Here is a 12,022-nt window from a genome sequence, read left to right on the forward strand (position 1 = left end):
AAGAAAAAAAAGGTGGCGGATTGCGAGGAAAAATTGGCTAGCTGGGCTGCTCTTACCTTTGGATCCATCAAGAAAAAAATAAAAAAAAGCTAAAGAATCACTCAAGCAATTGAAGGAGGGTAGTATGGATGGTGCGAAATTGGAGTTATGTAACAAGTTGTGGAGGAACTGAACTCATTATATTTTCTTGAGGAGTCCTATTGGTTTGCTCGTGCTCGGGATAATGAGCTGCGTGATGGTGACAAAATACAAAATATTTTCATCACAAAGCTAGTTAGAGGAAGGCTCGGAATAGGATTAATGGTCTATTTGATGAGCATGGGGACTGTAAGAAAAGAACAGTCGATATTGAGAAACTTATTTCAGCTTACTTCTCAAAGCTTTTTGCCACGAGTTCTCCGACTGGTCTTCATGGTGCTATGGAAGGGCTCGAAATAGTGGTTACCTTGGAGATGAATTCAGTCCTTGATAGTGAGCCAACGGGAAGACATGCGCTTTTTCAGATGCACCCACATAAGGCTCCGGGCGCCGATGGTATGCACGCTTTACTTTTTCAGAAATTTTGGCATATTGTTGGGTCTGATATTATTGCTTATGTCTAACGCTGGTGAAAGGGGGGAATTGATCTTGCGAGAATAAATAATACTTGCATTGTGCTAATTCCGAAATGTGATAAACCTACTCTGATTTTGGAATTTAGACCAATAAGTTGCCGCAATGTTATTTATAAAATTGTTTCAAAAGTGGTGGAAAATAAATTAAAAACATTTTTAGGGGAAATCATTTCTCCAAATCAGAGTGCTTTTGTTCCGCAGAGATTCATAACAGATAATGTCATTATTGCTTTCGAAATCTTTCATTGTATGAAGAGAGGTGGAGAAGGGAAGGATGGTAACATTTCCCTGAAACTTGATATGAGTAAGGCGTATGATCGTGTGGAGTGTTTCTTGAACAGGTGATGATCAGAATGGGCTTCTCTACTAACTGGATTCATCGAATTCTGAGTTGCTTACATAGCGTGTCTTTGTCTTTCAAAATAAATGGACACATTTCTGGCTCTGTAGGGCCTTCTAGGGGATTACGTCAGGGTGATCTTATATCTCTGTACCTATTTCTATTATGTGCGGATGCTTTTTCGACTCTAATTGCGAAGGAGGCCAATTGTAACCTTATTTAAGGTGCTCAAATTAGCAAAAATGCCCCAAGGGTATCTCACCTCTTCTTTGCAGATGACAGTATACTTTTTGCTAGAGCAAATGTGCAAGAATGCTCTGTTGTAGCTGATATAATCAGCAAATATGAGAGAGCTTCGGGTTAGAATGTCAATCTAAGCAAAAATGAAGTTGTTTTCAGCAAAAATGTAGACTTAGTGTGGAGACAGGAGATCATCGAGATATTGGGGGTTAGGGAGGTTGCACGACATGAGAAGTATCTTGGGTTACCAACTATAATTGGAAGATCGAAAAAAGCTATTTTTGTAGGCTTAAAAGAAGTAATATGGAAAAAGTTGCAAGGATGGAAAGAAAAGCTTCTATCTAGGCTGGGTAAGGAGGTGCTAATAAAAGTTTTGGCTCAAGCTATTCCGACTTACATGATGAGTATCTTCAAGTTCCCCGATGGGCTTATTGATGGAATACACTCCTACTTGCACGGTTTTGGTGGGGCTCTTCGGATACCACTAGTAAAATGCATTGGCAAAGTTGGGAATTGTTATGTTGTCCTAAGGCTATAGGTGGAATGGGCTTTCGTGACTTAAAATGCTTCAACCAAGCTCTTCTTGCAAAGAAAATGTGGATATTGCACCACAACCCAGGTACCCTTATACACTCAATTTTGAAGGTAATATATTTTTAAAAATGTGATGTCCTTGAGGCAAGTCAAGTTTATGATCCAAGCTATGCGTGGAGAAGTATGTGGGGTGCAAGGGTGTTGCTTTTTAAAGGGCTTAAGTGGCGTGTGGGGAATGGGGAATGGGTGTTCTATTAATGTATGGAGTGATGGTTGGTTGCCGGGAAGTTCTTCCACTCTTGTTCCATCCTCAAACCCCACGAGTATTTTGGAGATGAGAGTGTGTGATTTAATTGATCATTCTTGTGGTGCGTGGGATAGTAATGTGCTGAATAGCAATTTTTGTGAGGCAGATATTGCAAAATTATTACTATCCCCTTGTCTCCAAATTGTCCCCCCGATAGAATGTATTGGTGGCCGCCTAAGGATGGTGCTTATAGTGTTAAATCGGGATATTGGTTATGCAAACGAGAGCTGAATCTTGCATAAGGGGTAGACATGACTGAGATTTGGCGCCTTATCTGGTCGTTGGACTGCCCACCTAAGTTGAAGCACTTTTTGTGGTGAGCTTGTAAGGGGTTTTAAGCTGTGAAAGAACGACTGTTTTACCGTCACATTGCCACTGACTCTTCTTGCCCCGTCAGTAATGCTCATGAGGAAACCATCTGTCATACCATATTTGATTGCTCTGCTACTAGAAAAATCTAGGATGCAAGCTCCTTTAGCGATTTGCTCAATGCTGCCCCTACTAGCACTACTACTGCAAAAAAAATCTGTAATAAGTCGGACTTTTAGAGTCACCTGTACATAAGGTGTGACTTATGAACCTATCGAGTCGCCTAATATTTACTAGGCTACTTGTTAAGTTGAGGTTAAAATCAATAAAGAACTTAACGAGTCGCCTAATATATATGAGGCGACTTGATAGACATAGATAGGCTAACAAGTTACCCCATATATGTATGCGACTTTATAACCCCACTTATTTGGTGGTTTAAATTAGATTTTCAAAGTCACGTACTTGTACGTAAGGTGCGACTCAAAAACCTGTCGAGTCACCTTATACATATTAGGCGACTTAATAGGTGAGTTTTGATAGCTATAACTCTCACCTAATGAGTCGCACCTTATATACAGGTGACTTTGAAAATGTAATTTAAGCCAGTGAATAAGTCAGTTTAGAGAGTCACATGCATATATGACGCGGCTTGTAAACCTATCAATTCACGTCATGTATATTAGGTGACTCGTTAGGTGCTTTGTTGATTTTAACTCCAACTTAACAAGTCACCTAATTAGTATGAGGCGACTCGATATGTTTACAAGTCGCACCTTATATACAGACGACTATAAAAGTCCGACTTGTTAGGTGCTTTATTATATGACCACTACCTAATAAGTCACCTAATACGTAAGACACGACTCGATAGGTTGATTCTTACAATATAAAAATAGTTACAATATCATATATACATATAAAGTGACTTTGGCATAATGGCCAGAACTTCAACCTTTTGGGCAAAGAACCAGAGATCAACTAAGTAGCATAAACATTGACATTATATGAGCAAACAAAAGTAGTTGGAAACAAATGTTGATTTTTTACGTGTCGCCTCTTTTAACACAAGCGACACCATAGATTAACCTATGGAGTCGCCTCTTTCAATACAAGTGACACAATAGCTTAACCAATAGAGTCGCCTAACAACTAATAGACGACTTATATAAAAGTTATTGAGTCGCCTCTGAGGCGATTCCTAAAGTTGGAAGCTATCGTGTTGGTGGCTCTAGAGTCACCTTTGAGGTGACTCGTTAGGTCATTTACAGGCAAATCGATAGGGGTTTTTTGTAGTAGTGCAATAATCTATGTGAAAGATTGCTATGGCTGTCAAAAAATGCACTCAAATATGAATTTGTCACAATGACAGCCCTTATGTAGGCAGCGTGGCATTGAAGGAATACATTTGTATATGAGCAAAAATCTGTTGTTGCAGTATATTTTGCAAGGGGATGGGTGAATTATGTTAGGGAGATCAATGAATATGCTACAAAAGTGATCAAAAGGGCTGCTCCTATGACTGTTGGGTCAGCAACTTCGTGGCAATGTCCAGTTGCAGGGGTTGTGAAGATTAATTGTGATGCACATATTGGTGTTGTAACTGGACTAGGGGTGGTCATAAGGGATGAGCAAGGCTCCTTGCTTGCTGCAGCAGTACGAGAAGAGGGTGCAGGCTGGGGGGTTGTAGAAGCATAGGTTGCTGCATGTAAATTCGGGTTGCAGGTAGCAAGAAGACTTGGCTACTCCAAGGTACATCTTTAGAGTGATGTAGAAGCTGTGGTGAGTGCTATTAAGTCAAAGACCGTTGGTTTTTCTCTTGTTTTGTTAGTTGACAGGGTAGAGTCGTATCCCCTAATAAAAAATAATTCCTAAGTCCTCTAACTAAAGTAGATAGGGAAGTAGGGTCAATCTCCACAGGGAAACAAGTCTTTTTACTCCTAATTAATTATTATAATCTAAATTATTTAAGTAACCAATATTTATAATTAAGTAAGAAACTAAACTACTAAGGTTGAGAATAGGAAGAAAACAATATATGAAAGGATCTAGGGCATAGGTTCACCAATAAATAATACTCCAGGGTAAAACATAGTAATCAATCATTGACATTGCATAAATAACATGATTAACAGGCTCTCGCAATTTATTAATCAACATAGATCTAACAGGCTCTCGCAATTTACTAGATCTAAGTTCTTATTGAAAATAGCCTTTAATATCAAATTAACATCTGCTCGATTCATTAATTTAATATTGCTATACTTTTACAAGCCGCAATTGTAAAACATTAAAACAATTCAATAAGAAATTATCATGCAATACCAATAATCAATAATAGTCAATCATCAATGCATCAATTAATCAGATTGTAAAGGGCTTTCGCTACGTATTACAATCACACAATTAATTTACCGGTATTAAATCTCATCTCGACTTAACCATTTATAAATTAACCTGCCTATTGAAACTAGACCTAAACATCAATTCTCATCTCTCGAATCTTGAATCAATATTGTCAAACTCATGCATAAAAGATAGGCCTAATCTAGTCACAGAGCATTAAATCAATCAATAGGAAATTAATCTAGCATTGATAATTAACAACAATAAATTACCCCTTCATATTATTTATGGATCCCCACAAACCCTAGAAAGGAAACTACTCACACATACTAATATAAAGAGAATAATAGTATAAAAGTAATAAGGAAACAAAATAATAAAATCTTAATATGAAAAGAAAACTAAAACTAAAACTAAACTAAAGAAAAAGAAAACTAAAAAGTAAAAACTACCTAATGATAGCCTCCCCCCGTAACTACTACTACTCCCTTTTTATAAGGAAAAGGAATCTTATTAAGAAACAAAAAGATAATCCTAGCTTAACTCAAAGTCTCAAACTATGATAAAATTGCCAAAATTAATCTAGGAAAACAAAGTCCCAAAATCAGCTTAGCAATCATGCGCATTCCGTGGCCCAAAATGATTCTTGATTGATTAGGCCCGCCAGACATTACGCCCAACAATCAATCTCGTGGCTTCTTGAGCTGCTCTTTTGGGATTGGGCTCCTCAAGCTTGGACCCAATTTTCTTCCTTGTTTGGTCCGTAATAAAATAACTTGTAAGATGATGGACCTCTTCACATATCGAGCCCTTAATCACCGGATTAAATTAATCTAACTCGGCCTTGGGCTTAAAATATTTGGTCATAAAATACGATCTGACTCCATTGTCTTTGTAGTGGCTCAATAAGCTCAGGAATTGTCGTAAAGCTGCAAATTCCTACAAAATAATACCAACTCTACAAAAACACTAGAAAACGTATATTAGTAATAAAAATAGTTCCGCAGAGCTCAAATAAGCACAAATATGACCGTGGGACGGGGAATAAAAATATACATATAATAGACTTATCATTAGTTTATGATGATATTCGTAGTTTGATTTCTTATTTTGATGTTTTTTATTTATCTCATGTCAAGCGTGCGGGTAATACTCCAGCCCATAACGTAGCTAGTTGGGATGCTAGAGGTTGTAATGAATTTGTTTCCTTGGGTCCTTTCCCCCAAAATCTTATTACTTTGGCGGAAATTGACCTTCTTTAATGAAATATTGCAGCTTGGATTATACATGTGCAAGGATTACATATAAGCAATGGAATAAACACTGTCTCCACTTAATCCTTGCATATGGAGTATACAAATAGTCCAACAATCTTTATATCTCTTGGTCTTTTTAAGTCATAAATTCTTTAGCAATACATGTATCAAACAAAACAAAATTATTCTTTTCCTCTTGCCCAATTATATGAATCTTTATATTGAAAATTCTCAAAATTAATAAAGTATGGGCATAATGAATACATTTTTTTCAACTATGAAACTCATAATGTCATGCTTAATTTCTTTAACTTAATCACTATTTCTTGTTCAAATAGATATTCTTATAAACTTTTCATATAATCAAGAAATTATCATACAAACATACTTGTTATATATCCTATTAATCCCACAACTTCCTATTCACTTCTAAGGGTAAATAAATCATGTAATATGTGAATTATCAATTCTCACCTTGAGTTGGATATGCAGATAGAATATTTACAAAATCTTTTGTATATTCTCTTATGACATAGTGCTTATAAAACCACATTAGTATTGGGAATGGTAGATAATTTAAGCAACATACTTTACAAACTAATAGTAATTTAAAGGCATATATGTATCTTCATGTTATTTTGGAGAGTTTTTGACCCTTCATAATTTAAAGAGCTTCAGAACCATATAAAAAAATTACCTTCCTAATTATGACTCTTTCTTTTATTTTAATAAAATAGTACTATTTGGTACTTTGCTACACAACTTGACTGGTTCACTATATTCTACCAAAGACAGTATTAACATGATAGAATAATCACTTGATTCAATCAAGATAGTTTAGACTCCTAAAGTTAAATATGTAACACAATTAATATCTACATTTACGTGCTCCACGACTAATACAAGTTTATTTCTATTGTACTAGAAAACTAGCATGTATGCTTTAAATAAGGAGGAAGTTTTTTAAGATAATTATTGAACCTATAAAAGAGAATAATAATGGATACTCTATTTCAATTGTCCATATATTGAACATTTTATTAATCTCAAAGGCAACCATTACCACTAACAATTAAAATCTAACTTCAAACACTACTAAAAAATAATGATATCAATCTTCATATGAAATAATATTTTAAGTGTCTTCTCATTACTACTTATGGAATAGAAAAGGCACAATTCAATGCTCATAAGAATTGAACATCATAATTCAACTGACTCCAATATACCATATGTAGACACCCATTTGTGTCTCCCCAAAACCAAACCCAGTGATGAGTACCTTTCACGTCGAATCATAATCGAATGAAACGAAAGTGTGGAAAGGTCTAGTGTTGCGGAAAGTTTTTATTTCTTTTCTCTTCTCTCTGTTTTTGAAAACTTATTTTGAGAAAACAGCCAATCCAGTTTGGTTGGTACATGATATGGGTCCAATAGTAGTGTAGTTGGATGGGGCTTGCAAAGACCTTTCCAATGATATATTATAAGCCCAATTCCGATGAATATTGAGGAAGTTATGGCCAATTTACTAAACTGGACCCGGTTTGAGCTTTATGTACGGCCCGATGATCTAGGGGCGGGCCTAATATGATTTATCATTCCTAATGCAATTAGGAATGGTTTTAGTCTTCTAGATTCTTCTAGAAGGTTCTTTTCATTCCTAATTCAATTAGCATTGATAAATTGACTTTTGTTGACTTTTCAGAGTTTTATTCAAAATCAAATAGCATTTTCGAAGAAATTATATTATTTTATCCTCCAATACGGTAAACTTATCGGATTTTCAAAAACGCGTTAAATTTGAGCTTGGCGTCTGACCCCAGGCCTTGGCGCCTAGAACCAGGCCTGGCGCCTGGCGCTAGTGCTGGTGCCTGGCGCCAGCTAGCCAGGGTTGGCGCCAGCCCTGTTTTCTGAGCGTCAGACTCTGTTTTGTTAAATTATTTTTTTTGGCTGATTTTCTCTATAAATATCGTATTAAAAACTCCGTTTTCATTCATCAATTCTCACCAATTCTCCTCATTCGCAAGTTTTCATCAACAATCATTAATTCTTTAGCATTCTCTAAATCATTCATCTCTCTTAAACATTCAATTCTTTCTTTCTTTTTCTTTTTACATACAAAATTCCGCATTCACAAGATCTAGAAACACCTAGCCATATTCGAAGTTGCCTTCGCCCTAGACGTGAAAGGTTTTAATTTATGAGGGTTTGGTCTCAAATCTCTCTTTCAATTATTTAATTTAATTGTTTGTTTATTATTTTCCTTGAAGTTACTAACATGTGTATTTTGTAATTAGAAAGAGGTACGAAACATCAAAGTAAGTACTTTAATTGATTTTTTGATGTTATGATGTAGAAATCATGTTTACATTGTTATTATGATATTCCTAGTATCATGTCTAGGGTATTTTTAATATTAAATATGATTGTTACGTTGCTTCCTATTCTCTTCTTAATATTTATGATTGTTAGTATCATGTTAGGGTTAAAGATTTGATTTTTATTGCTTAGCGACATGCTAGGGTTTGTTATTAATCTTGTTAGTATCATGCCTAGGATCTTGCTATTATTATGCTTTAATATTAACATGAACATGATTATGATTATAATTGTTATAATTTATGATGATTATGAATATTATTATTATTGTTATTTTGATGATGATTATTTTATTTATGATTATTATTGTTTTGATTATGACTATAATTTTATTTATGATGATTATTATTATGATTATTATTTTTATGATTATTATTATCTTGATGATGATCATAATTTTATTGTTGTGATGTTGATTATTATTGTGTTGCTTGATATTTATTTTTATTGCTTGATCACCCTTTATTGCATGTTTAAAGGGAATCAGTACTTGTAATCACGTTTAATAAGATATTTAATAATCTTGTTTAGGGTTAATTGTGATTATAATTCAAGTGATCGCCAATAATAGTTTATTTGTGCATTAAATTCAACCAACATAGATAAACAAGTTTAGGGTTAATCCTATTGATTGCATGTTAATAAGAAAGCGCACATGAATACGAGCAGAATAAAGTAGAGGCCTATTATTAGGGCATGTTCAATCTCTTTTAGGTTGGATTTGTACCTTCATCCCCGAACCCTTATTTGGTTCATGACCTTATGGAGTTGACGATCTCTTGGATCGTTAAGGGGTGTAACCTTCACCTCGTGAACGGTTTACAAGTTCCTAAAAAAACTTGTTGGCGACTCTTTTGCTCTATCTTCTTCCCTTTTGGACGCCACCGTACTTTAGTGTATGATCACAGTGGGGTTCAAGCTAGTGGGATTTAAAGGCTTGAAATTATTCCCTACACCATACCATACGCATATAAGAGTAAAAATACGAAACATCAAACATTGGACAATATAAGAGTAAAAATACGAAACATCAAAAACTTTGGACAATATATATGATAATGCTTTATTATAAAAAGGTAGCAATGATAATCCTAAATCAAGCATGTACAATAATATATAAGCTAAGGTAGAAATAATCAAGCATAAAAATCATGGAATCATATATATATATATATATATATATATATATATATATATATATATATATATATATATATATATATATATATATATATATATACACACATGGTGTTAGGCTGTTAACATTTTGCAACCTCTTTGGCGCATGCAAGGTATCAAATTGTGTTCTTCATCATGCATATAAGAAGATTATACAAACTATTTAATCATCTATACCTAATATTTAAAAACACAAACCATCATGCCCATCATGCCACATGTACACTTTATTTTTCACCAATGCAATGCCATATGTCACCTCATTAACATTTTATTTAATTAATCCCCTTTCTCATATTTTTTTTAAAAAAAAACTAGCTTTAATTCAATACATGTATGAATGTTGTTTGGTTCACTTTCCCTCAACTTAATATCTTCTACAATTACATTTAATTTTCACCCCTTTAATTTGTCTCCTTTATAAACTATTTATTTTCCAATAAAAATATGTTATAAAATAAAAATTAATATTGTATACATATAAATAACCCGTGCTGTAACACCCCAATAATTCTCCCTTTTCCAAACCACTTACTTTAAATAAAAATAGAGGAGAACCATTGGCATGTTACCGCCACGTGTTAAAACGTTAAGGCTTTATCAAAGTATTGCAGCGGAAATCCAACTTAAATCTTAAAATATATAATTTAGAAAACCAATAAGTCAAATCTTACAAATTGGAACCATAAAGGCCCTTATTTAAAACCAAACCAATAATCAAAGTCCCAAAACATAATTAAAGTAGTAAAACATAAATAAGTTCAACACAAAGAACAAATACTCTCAATCACACCAATCCCTTGACAATGCGTATGTCAAATCCCCGAACTTCACATCATCAAGCTAACCTGTGCAATACTGCTCCCCAATAATACAAGTGTAATAATTGGATCATCACAGGGTCATTGAAAGGCGAAGGTCATGACCAAAAGAAAACACACAAAAGCACGCAATCAGCAAAGCTGAGTACATACAAGCTACAACGCACAAAATCCAGCATGCTCAACTAGTTAAAGTAAATAAACATACAACATAAATTCATTAATCAAGACTCCACACTTAAACAATTCAATCGACTCAACATACTTGCTAATCAATCCCAAACACTTGACTCTTTATATTTAATTTAATTAATTTAGTTGGAGTAAGCAATAGACGAGGTTGTCCAATCCACCAAATTATTTTGGTCCCAAATGACCATTTAAAATAAAAGTTTAGCGCGATGCAAGAATGGGCGCGACTCCATTCTCACAAAGTTAGTCTAGGATCCCATCTAACTTTCATTATAAAATAAAAAAATGTAAATACCAAAAGAGAAGAGGACATGTTGATCAAACAAGCCTCGGAAAGCCACGGGCTACCACCGTGTACCCCAACCCATAATTGTCAATACTCTAGAAGTGCACGCTTTCCAGAGTTTTATTGCTCATCCATGTTTCACTTTACGTGATTACAATTTTAATTAATAGTCGACTCAATCAAGAAGACCATACATAACAATCATACATCAATTCGCTTTTAATCTTATTTAGGACAATGGTGATCACATCACAAGTTGACCTTTAATTCCATTAAACTTCCAAATTATCCAAATTGTTGAACATAGTCAACTCACCTAGCCATTTCGGCTTAATCCACTTTTACTCAACATACTAACAAGTCATGCTTGATTTATAAATAAAATAAATAACAACCTTGTGGAATAATTAATAAATTCATTCCACTTAAACCATTCAATTCCAATCCTTTAATAATCCAAATGTGGTTAACAAACCAATCCAATAAAATTATGTTTGTATCAACATTCCATACAGACAATTAATCCAATATAATTCAACATGTTTGCATCCATAATTCCATACAAACATAATCAATTCACCAAAACATGTCTCATAAACATAAGCACATGAATTAATTAAATGTATAACCAAACAATTTTCATCCAAGTGTTCTCTAATCATGAAACTAAGTTCTTTTCTTTGGTACCTAAACATGATACTACTTACAACGAAGTAGACATGTACGTACCTCGTATAAACAATCCTTTGTGCCACTTTTAATCACTTAAAAGTCTCCTAAGAAATAATCACTTCCTAGAAAACAAGCAACAATAATAAATTAATACTTAACCAAATTTCCAGCAATATAATTTAGATTAAAACTCCTTAAAAATTCATTAAAAACATGTTTTTATGGTTAATTATGCATTAGAAATACAATAGGAACAAAAGCCCCAATTTAATTAGTCATAAGAACCCTAAAATCCCAATTTAAATAAATTGAAACCCTAGGTTTTTAAACTTATAAAATCTGAAAATTATAACAACAATTATAATCTGAAATTATTAGTTTAAAACATAAAAACATGATTTTGATACTAAAAATATAAACTTTATACTATAAAATCAAAACCCAAAACTAATCATAAACATTAAGCATAAAAAAAACTTCGTTAAAAATAAAAAACTGCCCGAAAATCATATTTAGAGGCTGAATTTGGCCACGAGAGGGTGGTGCT

Source organism: Chenopodium album, chromosome 8 (assembly GCF_948465745.1).
Source record: "Chenopodium album chromosome 8, dcCheAlbu1.1, whole genome shotgun sequence".
In the NCBI taxonomy this organism is placed as follows: domain Eukaryota; kingdom Viridiplantae; phylum Streptophyta; class Magnoliopsida; order Caryophyllales; family Amaranthaceae; genus Chenopodium; species Chenopodium album.